General features: G+C 33.6%; 1 pseudogene; it reads left to right on the top strand.

Annotated features, from left to right (window-relative positions):
- The first annotated feature begins 6,542 nt into the window (after positions 1 to 6,542).
- The window catches only part of LOC149219970 (phosphoenolpyruvate carboxylase kinase 2 pseudogene), a 31,860-nt pseudogene continuing 23,903 nt past the window's right edge, over positions 6,543 to 14,499 (top strand).

The raw sequence follows: 14,499 nt of genomic DNA, 5'->3' as shown, positions 1-14,499 counted from the left end.
AGACTCAAAAATGGCGATTGAAATGGTGAAGAAGCTACAACAAGGAACACAGTGGGAGAAGATCAGCCAAAGCTGGAGAACTGCATGGCTGGTCCAAGAGATCAGTAAGCTAATCAGATAGATAGACTACATCATCCCTACACACGTTCGAAGGAAGGGAAATGTGGTAGCAGATAATCTGGCAAATTGGGGATGCGGCCAGGTAGGCAGAACTTTAGATATAAAAGCAGAAGAGCTATATCAGATGGAGGAGATGGAGAACTTAGTGAAAATCCTAGAAAAAGACAAGGAAGAAGAGGAGAACCCATGATCAGGGTGTAGCAACGTGGAGGAGGTGGGTTAGTGGAGATGGGACTGGGAAGTGGTAGGCAGAGTCCACGCGAGTGCAAGGACATGTATAAGAGTGGGAAGTGGAGGGAGAGGATAGGGGGAAGGGCAGGTGGACGGACAGGGCAGGGAAGGAACAGACCCCAAGAGTAGGCCAGTGAAGATGGGAAAGGAAGACAACGAGGATGGCAGGGGGGCCAATGGGAGTGTGGGCAAGAGGATGCTAGCAAGTGGCAGGACGAGGGAAGAGGACGCGCGGCAAGAGAAGCCGGGAGCAAGTGAGAGTTAATGAGAGCTAGCATGAGAAAGGATAGAGGGTCATCATTCCAAGGTGACGGCGTAGGGATCAGTGCGGGGAGTAAATTCGATAGACAGGTGGAAGAGAAGTGCAAGGACATAATGGGAAGGGGAATAAAACATAAAGGAAAAGAGTCAATAGGAAGTTGCATGCAGAGGGAGAGAACGAGAGCAGGAGAGAAGAAAGGTGGTCGAGGAATGACGACATAGCCCGGGGATAGCAGCAGAACCAGCTCTGTTAGTCGGTATGTTGCTATTCTGGCCCTGAACCTCTTAAGAATTAGGATGCCTTTCTTCATAAAACTAGGAAAAGTGTCCAGGATAGGTAGGGATTCTAGTAGGGATGAATCCAGGAACTCCTGGAACCCTAGATGGGTGAAGATTATAGATTTCTTAAGAAGAGATAAGAGAATGAAAACCCTGGCGTCGAAGATGGAGCCCAGAGAGAAAGGAGCAAGTAGAGGAAAGACGAGCAAACCTATTAAGGATACTAGGATGGGGAAGCTCGCTATGGCTAGGTGGTGCCTACAACTAGGAGAGGATGGTGCAGGTACCAGGAATGGAGAATTTTCCACCATGGTAACCTCAAGAAATGAAATGCGAGAGAGTGTGGCCCTTGTGATTCCTACTGGGAACTCCTCAGGTAAAACAGAGGGAAAAAACAGAGAGTTACATAGAATAAAGAGGATAGAGAAAAGAGGAAAAAGAAGAAATTTACCTAGTGCGGCAAAGAACAGGGCCAGGGTCTTGCTGTTTAGACCCCCGAAGAAATTCTCCATGGCCAAGCTTCCCTGCGAAGCACAGAATAATAATTCTGTTTACCCTGGTGGCGGTCCTATGTGGATGACTCTATCGCATTGTCTGAGTGACAGATGACAAAGAGAGAATAACCCGAAGGTAAAATAAGAAAGGGCCAATAGAACCCAAAACCATGAGACGAGTTGGGGAAAGCTAAAAGGAACCATAAAAAGTTTCAAATACAGCCTTGAAAGGGATACCAAACATGGCACAGGTAAATGGAAAATTGTTTGGATGTCTGTACAACATAAAACTGATACTTTTTATGGTTATGTGATAGGTCTCACCACAAACTACGTCTAGTACAGAGTGGAGGCTAGCAAAAAGAAAGAAGAAAACAGTAGTAGCTACGAAGACAACATGGCAAGAGATGGAAAATAGGCGACCAGGAAGGGTAAGAGAGACACATGAAAAAAGATTGCTGAGGGGGTGAGCGGCCCCAATAGAGAGCAAAGCAAGAGAGGGAGAAAGACAGGACGAGAACACATGAAAACCCTCATCGACGCTTACATGGCAGGGAACCCACCGGAGGTCCGAGCCCAAATAGATGGCTGGGAGCGAGAACTAAATGACAACATAAGGAACCAAGACATTCCCATGGAAGAATGGGAGGACATGGTTCATGACCCAGGGAACTCCCGCGGACGGCACACTCTCTTCAGACAGATGATCCAGCAATACTGGGTCATGAAGAACGTGGTGGCCCAGGCTATGACTCTCAATAGGGAACAAGCAGCAAGCAGAGGTTCGGAGGCAAAGGAGGACACCAAGGAGAAGGATCCCATCAGAGCAGAACTCCTCAGGGAGATAGCGGCAGTCCAGATCCAAACTTATTGAAACAACTTAGCACTGGGGAGAATTGAACAAACACTGCAAGACATGAAGAGGAGCAAGATGATGGGCTCCAGTGCCAAAGTGATAGCCCTAGTAATATCCTCGGATGAGGATTGAATCATAGGTCCAGCTACGTTTTGTTGAAGTTTTATGATGAATAATTTTTACTTGTTAAACTTGAATTGCAGTATAGATAGTATAGATAATCCTGCTAGACTGATAGAGAAGGACTTGTTTTTTTTTGGATAGCTTTTAATGCTGACAGGTGGCTACCTGGTTTCCTTCAGGCAGGTAAGGCCACTTGGAACAAATGGAAAATTTGATTTTGGACAGATAATATAAATAGCGGAAGTACTACCAATTTCACAAAAAAAAAATATTCCATAAATATTCTATAAAAATTAAATCAAGGTAAGAACTTTATAACTGTACCCTCCTTATATCTTGGGAACAACAAATCTGGTATGTGATGGAATCCTTCCACCACATCTCCGAAAACAAAATTCAATCGCTGACACCATTTCCAAGTGGAGTGTTTCTATGCTTCTGGGCATAATCAGTTACTATTTCGTTGTCAATGGCTCAATATGTGGCTCTAGAGCTTTCTATGTATATTGCTAGAGGGGATTGTCTATTGCCCAATTTTTAATATAGTTTTATAAAAAAATCATAGATTCAAGTGAAATTTTCTTTTATCCCTTTTTAGTCCTGCACCATCAATATGATTTAAAAAACATGAGAGTAAATTAAATAATTTTCAATTTAGATTTTTTTTGGAATACAAAATTTTGGTTGGATAATATTTAATCTATTATATCTAAATAATATATACACATAAAACTAAGGGATGATTCAAAATACAACTATTTCAAATAAGGTTTTACTTTTTATTTTGGAAATTCAAATGTCCTCAATAGCAAGTAATATTTCTATTAGGAACATGGGATATGCTTCTATAACTGATAGATATTTTTTATATATACAATTTCCAAACAAGTCATTAAAGAAAGTGGATATGTAGGGGTTTTTGCTGTGATAGAGGAAGTAATACAATTAGTTGTAAATATTGCATTAAATTATACAATAAATTGCATAGTTTAATGGAGTGACAAAATTTACATAGACCATGTCACAATACATTGAATAATATAATACCAGTGGTATTTAAGTGTGACATTTTGGAGTTTCTGACGGATTTTTAGCTAGAATCTCGCTAAAAACAATTATGGTGAAATCTTGATTTGCATTGTTTAAATTAGATTTTTTACTGCATATATGGAATCAACACCCTCAAAAACCCTTGAGGCACTTCGATTGTAAATAGTTCACTTGTTAAACTTGACCCCCAAAACACTTCGATTGTGAAGAATTCACTTGTCAAGCTTATAATTTCAATGAATCCCTACCAAATTCTATACAAATTAAATTAGAAAATAAACCGAAAAACTTTCTAAAAAATCACACTTCAAAACTATTTAAATATAATATCATATTTAATTCTTTTAACAAAATCTACTTAAATATAATATCATTTCATTTAATTCTTTTAACACGTTTACAATTTGTCCTACCATAATGGAATAATATAATATTATTTTCATAAAATGCATTTAATTTTTTTAACTACTTTATAATTTCTCCCCCCACATATTCTCCACACCTAGCCTGGTTCTTGTGGGTAGACCCACTACTTCCACGTAATCCACCCCTCCATAACCCTTGTAAAATACATCTTTGGGCCAAATATTTTCATAATAATAATGATCCTTGAACATTAAATTATCTATAACTCTAGGTATTAGAAATCTTGTAAGAGTAAATTGTGTTTGGGATCCCATCTAATTTGTAACACTTTTAACCATTTATGGTTAGAGAAACTGAGATATTACAACGAGTCCTTCATTTATTGATTCCAACTTTCTCCTAAATGGTTACTTTAAGTGGAAAATCCTCAATCTAAAAGTTCTATATAATTAAATTATTAAAATTTTAAGTAATAAAATAATTGAAAAATAATAATAATAATAAATCTTATTTATTATGAATTTAATAACTATAAAGTGGGTTGTGAGTTAAAAAAAAATCCTTATTGAGTTAGAGCTAAAGAATAAGAACCTTGAAAGTGTATGAGAACCTAAGTAACTAGTGGTAGAAGAATTTAATAACTATAGAGTTGGGGTGTCCCAGAGTTCAAGAAAAAAAAACTTAAATCCTATCACTTCATACATCGATTATGGAAAGATTTAAAATATAGGAGAACCTTTCATGGTTCTTAAGTAGCTCAAAACCTTTCATTGTTTATAAGTAGTTGAGTGGTAAAGTGGTTCGTTGTACACAAATTAAGTAGCTCAGTGGTAGAATGCTCTGTTGTTCACCGATTTGTGATAAGTTTGAATTCTACTTAATATAACATCAAATAATTTCAATTAATATAATATCAAATAATTTTAAGTGAGAATAATTTATTTAGGTCATTTTAATTTATAAAAGAAATTTTAATAAATTTGATAATTGTAAAATATAAATCTATGGGTTTTTATAAACTATAAGTAAAAATTAATAGATTAAATAAATATAAAATGCAAAACTATCAGTTATAACTAGTCAAACTATAGACGATAACACTTAACACAATCAAATCCAACGACTAAAAATGAATGGTTTAGTAAATTATAGACTCAAGTGATATTTATATATAATATTTAATTTAATAGAAATTAAAAAATATATAATTTAATAATATTTTTAAAATTAATTAGGATTAATAAAAAACCAATATTAATAATAATGTAGGATAGTTAAATTGGACCATCAAAATTTACATAGAAATAAATGTATTATACAAATTATTTATGTGGTCCATTAAAATAATTAACATAAAATATAACTATATATTAATGATTTAACAAATGCAAATATTTGTATATGAAAGACCCATTAAACACTTTAACAATAATTATAGTAAATAATATATATATGAAAATGTCCATCTCAATTTATACAAATTCAAAAATTATAAATAAATAAATAAAGAATTAAACACTATAATTAATAAATGGATTAATAATTAAAGATTATGACATTTGTTATCAAGATTATGAATTAGGTTTGGATAATCTAATTAATAAATATTTATTATTTTTTAGGGGTGGTAGGAGGGGGAGGGATTCTCTTTAATGCTGATGGAATAATAGTGGATAAGTATGCATGGGGACTTGGCATCAAGACCAACAATCAAGCGAAAGTTTACAACTTGTATATGGGACTCCTTCTAGCCAAGAAGAGGGAAGTTAAAAACATCACAATCCTGGGTGACTCCTATCTGATTATTAGACACCTAAGAAACTCTTCCCTTGCCCAAGACAATCATCTAAGCCAGACTCTTCTTCGTGCTCAAAGCATTCTTCCTTCCTTTGAAATCTCTCAAGCTTGGCACATCCTTTGAAACCTTAATACAGAAGCAGATCTAATGGAAAAAAAAACATGTTGTTTATCTGAAGGAAAATTGGAAATAAATGGAGTCTCTAGTCTTTTCCCTATACCCTAACCCTTCCCTATGATTAGCCCCCCCATGTGCCCCCCTTATTCACTCTCTTATCCTTGGTACATCTGGAATGTTTTAGCCGCTCCCGTCATTCCTCGTCACTCTCCAAATGTCTGCAACATGATTTCTCATTGTCCTTCTCCGTTCATTGGTGTGATGACATATCTCCCCACTCTCCTACTGTGTGGATTACATTATCCCCTCCACGTGATGCCATTTGAATCGAGTCTACAATTAAGCATGATAGTCTTCACGTCGGTTTCAAGGTTCAAGGTTCATTGCAGGTATGCAAAGTTGGTTTCCATGCGAGCCCTCTCTCCCTACGTGTTGCATTTACTCCTCATGGCCCAGACTAGACAACCTAATTGCTTGAGCTTCCATCTACAAATAATAGTCGCTCTCTCCGCCCAGGGAAATGATGATGTCATATTGGGATCTTGGTGGCTCGAGCTTGATTCTGCAGGGCCACTGTTATAAATTGCAGATGAGTTCTCTGTCCCCTCTCATTCTACTTGTGAATTTCATCCCGAGTTGGATTGGGTTTTGTTCGCCTAGAGAGAAGAAATCAGATTCCTATTTGGGGTGTGGGACTGCAATCTTTCTCTAGGACTAGGTCTGCATCCTCCCTTTTAGTCAATACTCTAGCTTGCCCTGGTAGGCTCAGTGGAGGTTAACTCGGGAAGAGCTATATTGGTGCACCGCCTCTCAGTCCTGTCTTGCATTTCAATGGTATTTTGGGAGGATGGCTTCAATTTCATGGGGAAGCAAACACCCTCACACTGGCTGGGTGATGGAGAAGGAGGCATCGTGCCAAGCTTTGGGTCGTCAACATAATTTACTCTCCTCCCTGACTCCAACTGTGTGCGTGCAGTGTGCAAAGGAGTTGACAGAAATCAAAGTGGAGCTCTCAGACATAAAGGACTTGTTGTATCGTCAAAGGGTGGTGGCCTACGAAAACTCAAAGACTATTGATGCCAAAGGTAGGCAGGTTGCTAAGCTTGAGGATGAGGTTGGTGCGTTGCACACCATGATCAAAGACCTTCAACTCCAGATGTCAAAGTTGGGATCTCCTCCAGAAGAATAGAGCAACCCTTCTAAAGTCCAGAATTCGGGCATTGATCTATACCGCTTGACTAATCCTAATGCTTAGCTTCATCTTGCAATGTCTGGTTTTTTCTGTGTAATCCTATTGTCTCAATTTTGTCAAATATATACTAGTAAGATAAATAAGAGTATTGCACTAGTTGTATCTTTTTGTAGTGATCATGAACATTTGGGCTCTGCTAATTAGGCTGGAAATGGCAAAATAGAAGCCCATGCGCAAATTCAAATGTAACTCACCCGTGTATTTTGCTGCGACCGAATGCAAAATTAATATAACAAGTACTCATTGTTGTTAATATATATATATATATATATATATATATATATATATATATATCAAAATTTTAAATATAAACTACAATTAATATATTATAATTTATATTAATTTATAAAATTAATATTTAGCAAACAAAAAACTAATGCTTAAGTTAATTTGAGATATGAAATAAAGACTATAAATTATATTATTTTAAAAACCAACCTAGATTATATTATATTATTTCGCTTGAGGTACAAACCTCTTTTAAAGTGAAAAGAGATTTGATCCCTTTCTGCACTTGGTAGATCCGGAGTTAAGATGGATGCAAGCTAGTTTAATCCCAATAATCTAAGAAAGAAAAGATGGAAACATAATGTGATAACATTTCCAGAGTTAAAAATAAACAAATGTAATAGGCAGTGTAGCTACTTAGTACCCGCCTCTTATGTAAAATGTAATTAATAGTTTTAAATTATATATATATATATATATATATATATATATATATATATAATCTTTTGCGAGATAGATTTTTTACCTACAACTAGACTAAGAGTTTATATGTATCAAACTTTATTTTGGATTTAAGTTTATGTATATCAAATTTTATTTTAAATTAAAAAAAAAATGCTCATATAATAGACTGACAATAAACACATGGCTAGAGATTGTGTACTTATCTAGTCAAGAACTTAATGAATATAAAAATGTTATAAAATAAAACATTTATAAAATATCTTGATTTTGAAATGAGTTATGGTTTTTGGGCAAGTGGTATTGATAAGCCATGGTACTGTCTAATAGTATTATAACAAATCATATTTACAAGTTAATAATATTCCTGGTAAAATGAGGGTAAATATCCATGGTTAATGGGCATGTGGTATTGATAAGCCATGGTATTGTAACAAAGATTTTTTAATATAAATATTACATCTGACAATTCAATTTAAAACCACATAAGATAATCATCAATCAATTAGAAAAAAATAATTTAATTTTAAAAAATTAGAAATATTTCCAGAGGAGAACTGTGTAATGGATTCATGATCCGTCTAATGTTTTGGATTGTTACCCCATCCATCATCAAGGACCAAACATATGATGTGAGTAAACAAGTGCCATAAAGCCAATTTATAGGATAACAAAAATTAAATATCCTTTAGCATAAAATGTAGAGAATAATTTTGGTCAAGGTCAAATTTGTAAAAATTATTAAAATAAATAAATTGACAAGATACTTAATTCTTTTTATCCTAACGGATGCTTAATTTTTATTATTCTATAAATGGGCTTTTCAGCACTTGTTTACTCACATAAGCTCTTTGGTCCCTGATGATGGATAGAGTAACCATCCGAATCATTGGACGGATCATGAATCCATGAAAGAGTTCTCTTCCAAAAATATCCAATAATATGAATAATTGTGGAAGCCTCCAACCGTTCATGGAATCTGTTTAAAAATTTCAAAACTAATTGAAACTCAAAACTTTTTTAGCAAAATAAAAAACAATATAACTTGGGTATAAAAAGGTGAAGGGCCCTATTCATTCTTTAGAAGTCATAATTGGATCCATGGATGCTCTTATGATGATGGTATAAAACAATTTGTAATAAGTTCTTATTAATATAAATATATTATAAAATAATTATATTAAAAATATTTAATTTATGTGTATTATATATAAAAAAATTATAAATATTCTTTTTGAAATTTATAATAATTTCTAAAAATAATTAAAATATTAAACATGTGGCTTGAGAAACTACAATTCAAGGGCATCTAATTCGTCAAAGTCACCCAGGGATCGCACCCGGCCTGGGGCACACCAACTCTAAACTAACTGGATTTTTTAGCATGTCTCCTCCCCTAGCATGGGCACAACAATCTCCATGAAGTTTGATCCTAGGTGGCCTTGCTAACAAGATTCATCCTCAACCAATTGTACTAATGAAACTTAACACACTTATTAATATAATAAATTTACTATAAACCATGCTCAAACTCAATAAAATATATAAAGTTGAGTGCTTTTTAATTTCGCATCAACGTGAGACTTAATATCTTTCGATTCCTTAACATAAAAAAATCAATCACATTTATTATCATTATTTTTATAATAAAAATTATTTTAAATAAAAATATTTATTTTATAAATCTTTATGTTTAAATTATTATTTTTTAAAATAGTGTTTAAATTTGTTAATTTTTTAAAACAAATATTTTTGTGATATTAATAGGGTTGAAGATGAAAAACATTTTCTCTTGGATTGTCCTACTCTTACTCATGTCTGTTTTCATTTCGAAAACATTTGGCACATTACCAATCTTCTTGACTTGTTAAGTTAGCAAAACTATAGTGATTTAAGAGCACTTCTTTTCATTTTTTTTTTTTTATCATAGAAATAAAATATTAAAGATTCACAATTAATCTCTTACTTTCTTAAGATCTCATAGACCACATTGGTCTTAGTGGAGGTTAATAATCATCATCATCATATGTTTAATAAATATTTAAATTTATAAAAATAATAAATATTTAAATAATAAATAACAATGACCCATGGTATTCGTGTGGAATATAACCTATTTAAAGAGGGAAATTAACCCAGTGTAGATCCATCTTAACTCCGGATTTTCCAAGCATGCAAAACTCTTTTAAATTGAAAAGAGATTTGATCCCTCTCAACACTTGGTAGATCCAAAGTTAATATGGATTTAGACTGGTTTTAAATGGTAATGATATTTATTATTATAATATAGTAGTCAGTTATTAGTGCAAATAACTAAGTGTTATGATAAATGTTTACTGTATTATTAATTTTATTTAAGGAAAATAATGTAAGTTATATTTTATTTAAGAAAAACATAGTATTATTTTTTACATTTGGGAAAAAATAATTATAAATTAACTGAAATCTAAAATCTAAAATCTATTTCAACGTAAATAGTATTTATGAGGATATATATATATATATATATATATATATATATATATATATATATATATATATATATATCCATTAAAACTATACACTTTTAATAATTATGTTGAAAGACATGTTTATTTTAGAATAGGATTTTCAGAATTTTTAGAAATGTTTATTTTGGAATATGCTTCCAGACTTTTAATTTAATTATTAATAATTATTGGGTGGATAGTAGGAATTTAATGTCATATAAACAAATATAATACAAACGAGTTATGATTTTTTGAGCATGTGATATTGATAACCCATTATATTGGCCTATTTTATTGTAACAAAATCTATTCATAGATTAAATGCAGTGTTGCTGATAGCCAAGTTATTAAAACACTTTTTTAAATTTTATTAACTCCAAATCAATAGAGCTATGAATGGATTTTATTAAAATCATATTTTGAAATTCCTTTGCAATCAATAGACATGTGGATAATTTTATTTTTAATATAATTTTTATATTTCATAATTCAATTTAAAACCACATAAAAACAACCGTCAACCAATTAGAAAAAAAAAATTTTACATTATTATTATTATTATTATTTTTTTTTTTTCAAAATATTCAGTTTAATATTTATTTTTTCAAAATTTTAATAATCTTCCTAGAATTGTTTAAAATTTTTGGAATAAGGATTTCAAAATTTTAATATAATTATCAATAATTATTAGATAGATGGTAGGAATTTAACCTCTATAGAATATTTTAGAATATTCTTAGTAGTTTTTTTTGTTTTTTGTTTTGTTTTGTTTTGTTTTTTTTTTTTTTTTTTTTTTTTTTTTCAGAGAGAAATCATCATATGGCCGAAGCCAGCAGATTTTTACAACATATATGGCCGAAGCCAGCAGAATTTTTACGGCATAGCCGTTACAAATATCGTTCAAACATCTCCAAAGCGTGGGGGTCATCAAATATACGCCTCCGCAGGAATCGAACATGGCTGGGGGGTGCGAAAGCCATCCGCCCCAGCCATTACATCATGCACGTCATGTGCATAATGACGTGCATGACGTATATACAAATGAAAGGTTGAAATTGACTTCCAAAGTAGTTATTCTTAGTAGTATATACAAATGAAAGGTTGAAATTTACTTCCAAAGTAGTTATTTTTAATGCCATTTTAATTAAATTGATTAATTAAACAAAATGTCATATGAAAAAGTGTCATATGAAATGGGCTATGGTTTTTTGGGCATGTGGTATTGATAAGTCATGGTATTGGTTTATAGTATTATAAGGAATTTCCGTGATAAAGTGGGTGTGAATATCCATAATTAAAGAAATTATTACATATTTTTTAAAATTTATGTGTTTAACTTATATATTAATTATTTTTATCATTATTATCAACAATAATTAATATTATTATTTACATTTATCAACTATTTAATTTACACAACTAAGATAATTTTAATTTCATATATTATACTTTTTTCTTTGTAAGTCAAATAGTTCCATTAATAAAAAAGATAACATCTTTGGTTACAAAATCTCGAAAGTCTACTCACCTCACTCTTACAAGATTTATTGGCTAGTAAATATATTCGTGGACATGGTGATAATTGCCTAAACAACCCTAGAATCCATAATCTGATAGGAAAATAATACCAGAAAATAAACAAAATCAAAATACAACCAACATTCATTCAAATACATGAAGAAGTAATAGGAGCAAGATGGTTAGGCCCCAAATCTGGATATGGTGGAGGCTTGTAGTCACAGTGTACATGAAATTCCATATGTGCAATTCTACCTTCAAGGCGGTCTAACGTCTCTTGGATTTGCCATTGTCTTCTCTGAACAGTGACCAATTTTTCGTGCAACTGCCAATGATTATCCTAAAGCCCATTCATATGATTGATAAGTCCCTGTTAAGCTGCTCTAAGAACCAAGTAATGTGACATAATTGATGATCATTGGAATCAAGAGAGGGGGGTTGAGGTTCACAACCAGGTGGATGGGGAGGATGAGGGTACATCGCCTCCCTAAGGCTAGGATCCCCTAAATGCTAACTACTACATCGAGCTCGATCCTCCATCCCTCTCCTCACTCAACTACACTGTCACAACATGAAAACCTTAGCATCTAAGCACACTTGCAAAGGTGAATACCAACTACAATGACTCCCCACCTGCATGCAGCACCAGAAAAACACATGAGGTTGCGACCACTTGAGGGAGAGTACTCCTAGTTGCACCACCTTCTAACGTAATTAGACTGCCATATAACCACAAAAGAGGGAACAAAAACACCTCCATAGACCAATCTCACGAGTCTAAAAAAACATATACATCGACCTAGGTGATGGGCCCCCTAGGTTGCGAGCATAGGCGAAAGTGCTCCAAGAGGTTCTTTCCCCCCTTACCAAAAGTAACAATGCAAAGCGACACAAAACCCAACTTTTCACACAGACTACTAGACAAGCAAGGTGCCTCAAACCCCTCAAGGAGGGCACCTCGAACCAATACTTAAACCCAAAAGACTCAGAAAACTAAAAACTGAAGGAAGAGTGAGCACAATTATCATTTCTAGACAACAACTAGGGTTTTAGAGAGCAACTGGTGCTCTTGGGGAGATTTCTAACAGAAAATAACAATCCATAGGAGTAATTAAATCCCCATACCTTCCATCGAGCTAATAAAACCATAAATGTACCTGGTTGATGAGCGAACAAATTGTTGGTTGTATATTGCAAGCTAATTTCTTGTCCCTTGTTGGTCAAACCCTCCAAAGTGTTGAAAAATGGGTAGCTATGGTCGGTATTTTCATTTGCAAATTAATTGAGAAATTATGAATTTTTGATGTTTTACTAAATTGGCCTAAAGTTCTCGACTTGGCCCCACATGTGGAAAAGACACCTCCTAAGACAAATAAATAAGAGCTCGTTGGATTTCATTTGGAACCTTCTCATCACACATCATTCAATCTGAAATAGCAAGGAGACATCCACACGTGCGAAGAATTCAAAGGAGAATATGTTTTGCATTGACTAGCCTTCTAGTTTTTTGTTTGACCAATGTTGAATTTAGAGAGACTACTTATGTTTGACCAATGTTTACTTTGGAGAGACTTCTATTTGACTGAGTTCCTTGTCTGTCTTGGAGGCCAAATATTTCAGGGATACTTTGATTCTATTTTACTATGAATTTGCTCCTATTCTCGGGCTTGTTGACCACAAGTTGAGAACGGATCAACTCTGTACTTTGACTGAGATTTGATTAGTTCATTGGTTGTAATTCTGAGGAAATTTTAGGACCGAATTTCCTCCCCTTTATTCAACTACCTCATGCTGAAATTCAACCCCTCTGTTGTAGACTATGACTTTGACCAACATTAAACATATTCTCTCTCCTTTGACTGATTTGATTTGGATGTATTGAGGTCAGAATTCGGAATCATGTTTGGGAATATTGTGTTGTACTTTTGATGAACTAATTTTCTCTCTCATATGGAAAGATTGGTTGGGTTTTCCCTTGTGGGTTTTTCCCTAGTTGCTAGCCTAATTTCCAGTGTCCCTTGTCTCTTGTTTTACTATTCATTGTGATCTCTATTCATCTATTGATGAAAGTGAATGGATGAAATTTTTCATGTATAACTGCTTAATGATTGTAATGCTATAAGATGTCAAATTGTAACATTGGAAGTAGTTATTAGTTTGAAAAATTGTACTAGTCTTGTTTGCACTAGAATCTCAACATGGGATCAAAGCTTTGGTGAAGGGAAAGAGCATTTAGATCACCTTGAAAAGAATTGAGAAACACTTTGAAGAGTTTGGAAATCTACTTTCTATTTTTTATTAGACATCTTCATCATGAATTCCTTCATGAAGTATGAGAGAAAGCTTGAAGGAGCTACAAATTACAGGGCATGGAAGGCTAGGATTTACCTAGTGCTTGTAAGGCATGAGGTTTTGGGTATTGTTACATGAAAATTTATTGAACCAGTTGAACAAGAAAGAAAAGATAAATTTAAGGAAGATGACATCTTGGGAAGGAGAATCATTATAGAATCTATTAGGGATCATCTAATTCCCTATATTGTTGATCATCAAACTTCCAAGGAGACGTATGATGCCATTACTGGATTGTACACTATCAACAACATCAATCAATCTATAAGTTTGGGGGTCAACTTTGCAATATCAAGGTGACAAATAATGACAGCGTGGCATCATATTTTGTAAGGATATCTCAATCAAGAGATCAACTCAAACCGATTGGAGACGAAGTACCCGAAAAAGAATTGGTAGTTGTGGCAAAGGGTGGTCTACCTGAGTCGTGGGATCCTTTTGCAGCAAGTATTAGTGGTAGAGAAAATGCACCTTATTTTGACAAGCTTTGGGTTGTTTGCACT

This window comes from Pinus tabuliformis, chromosome Q (genome assembly GCF_031772625.1).
Source record: "Pinus tabuliformis cultivar Carrire ecotype Pingquan chromosome Q, CPIR1, whole genome shotgun sequence".
Lineage (NCBI taxonomy): Eukaryota > Viridiplantae > Streptophyta > Pinopsida > Pinales > Pinaceae > Pinus > Pinus tabuliformis.
This window is presented reverse-complemented; position numbering and strand designations above follow the sequence as displayed.